The sequence below is a fragment of the Myodes glareolus genome, chromosome X, assembly GCF_982192425.1.
Source record: "Myodes glareolus chromosome X, mMyoGla1.1, whole genome shotgun sequence".
Lineage (NCBI taxonomy): Eukaryota > Metazoa > Chordata > Mammalia > Rodentia > Cricetidae > Myodes > Myodes glareolus.
The window spans coordinates 86,164,207-86,166,508 of record NC_142053.1 but is presented as its reverse complement, the minus strand read 5'-3'; the positions used below and the strand labels follow the sequence as shown (position 1 = coordinate 86,166,508).

General features: G+C 39.8%; 1 pseudogene; it reads left to right on the top strand.

The window, feature by feature from the left end:
- Positions 1 to 359: 359 nt before the first annotated feature.
- On the top strand, positions 360 to 1,004 carry LOC125389361 (high mobility group protein B1 pseudogene; annotated as a pseudogene).
- Positions 1,005 to 2,302: the final 1,298 nt, after the last annotated feature.

Below are 2,302 nucleotides of genomic sequence, written 5' to 3'. Positions count from 1 at the left end.
CATTATATTGGATAAGAATGATAAGACAGGACAGCCTTGTCTTCTTCCTGATGTTAGAAGAAAACATTTTAACATAGGATGTTGGCTAAATGTTTAAAGTATATATTCCTGTGCTGAGTTATGAAACTTATATTCCCAGTTTACTCCCTTAAGCTTCTAAAGCTCAAAGTCATTCATAGAATTCATAAGCATTGAAAAATACGGTTACAGAGCAGAGAGAGAGAGTGAGGAGGCTGCATCTGGCTCCCGCTCTCACAGCCATTGTAGTACATTGAGCTCCATAGAGACAGCGCCGGGGCAAGCAAGAGCCGAACGGGCACTGGGCGACTCTGTGCCTCGTGGACGAAAATCAACTAAATATGGGCAAAGGAGATCCTAAGAAGCCGAGAGGCCAAATGTCCTCGTAAGCATTCTTTGTGCAAACTTGCCGGGAGGAACACAAGAAGAAGCACCTGGATGCTTCTGTCAACTTCTCAGAGTTCTCCAAGAAGTGCTCAGAAAGGTGGAAGACCATGTCTGCTAAAGAAAAGGGGAAATTTGAAGACATGGCCAAGGCTGACAAGGCTCGTTATGAAAGAGAAATGAAAACCTACATTCCCCCCTCCCCGCCCCGAAAGGGAAGATCAAAAAGAAGTTCAAGGACCCCAATGCACCCAAGAGGCCTCCTTTGGCCTTCTTCTTGTTCTGTTCTGAGTATCGCCCCAAAATCAAAAAAGAACACCCTGGCTTATCCATTGTTGATGTTGCAAAGAAACTGGGAGGGATGTGGCACAGCACTGCTGCAGATGACAAGCAGCCCTACAAAGAGAAGGCTGCCAAGCTGAAGGAGAAGTACCAACAGGATATTGCTCCTTACAGAGCTAAAGGAAAACCGGATGCAGCGAAAAAGGGGGGTGGTCAAGGTGGAAAAGAGCAAGAAAAAGAAGGAAGAGGATGAAGAGGATGAATAGGAGGAGGAAGAAGAGGAAGACAAAGATGAGGAAGAAGATGATGATGATGAATAAGTTGGTTCAAGCGCAGTTTTATTCTTGTCTATAAAGCATTTAACCCCCTGTACACAACTCACTCCTTTTAAAGAAAAAAAATTGAAATGTAAAAAAGAAAAAGAAAAAAAATACCACAAAAGATTCTATATATAGGAATTTATTATCAACTGCTTCAAAGTCTGGCCACCTTAAAACATATTCTGTTTTAGTACACAGAGTTTCAGTGGAATACAATGTTTAATTCTTTATCTCTAGCTCCTTTAATATTATATTGTCAAAGTTAACTGCTTGAAATTAACTGAATGTTTACTGGTTTCATTAGCATATGTTAGTCACATAAAATTATGACTTCCATAAGTATACGTATATGTAATATACTTTGGTCATTTTCAGTTCCCTATTATCATATCCTGTTCTGTGACCCACTGTTCCCCTTTCCTATTTTCATCTGTTATCTCTATTGACTTCTCTGTTTTTCTTAATTAATTTTGTTACATGTGTAGAACCACATAAATATAGAAATAAAACTTGTAGAATTCCTTTAATGGTGTGTGTGTGTGTGTGTGTGTGTGTGTGTGTGTGTGTGTGTGTGTGATCACTTGTATTGGATAGCCAACTATCCAAGTCCTGTCAAGGACTGATTCTGTCTCCCAGGAGTCTCTGAACTTCTATATCTCTTCTTCATCTAGGGGTGGGGCTTTGTGAATTTCCTCATCCATACTGGCATGTCAACTGGTGTTGTCATTCTTCAAGTCTTCCTTAGACTGTAGGAAAATAAGGCTTACCAGACCAAAAAGAGCCAACCGGAAGCCTGCCTGAAGCTGTCAAAGGTCCTGTCTGTTCTTAGCCGAAAAGGAGCTACCAAGCAGTGTTTCCTGAGTTCCTGGCAGCAGGCGCTGTCAGAGGTCCTGATCGTGCCTCGCCAATTAGAGACAAATATGAAATGTCAACTGTCAACATATCAGAATGGCTGAGTGTTGGAAGGGTATGTAAGTTTTTCCCTGTTGTTAAATAAATGAGTCTGCTGTAAACCTTCTAGCTGACTCCCAGCGTCTGTGACCACTGACGTCGCTCCTTTTCACCTTCTCCCCTGAGGAAGACATTAGGACCCAGCAATATTTAAACATGATAGTTTTTTCTTCTATTTTTTATTTTATTTTTAAAGCAGTCTTATTTTGCATACCAATCTAAGTTCCCATTTTCTTCTGATATTTTTAAGGAGTTTCTGATTTAAAATTTTATTTTATTTCATGTGTATTGGTGTTTTCTGTGTACGTATATATTTTTTAGAGTTATTTATTTATTTATTTATTAAG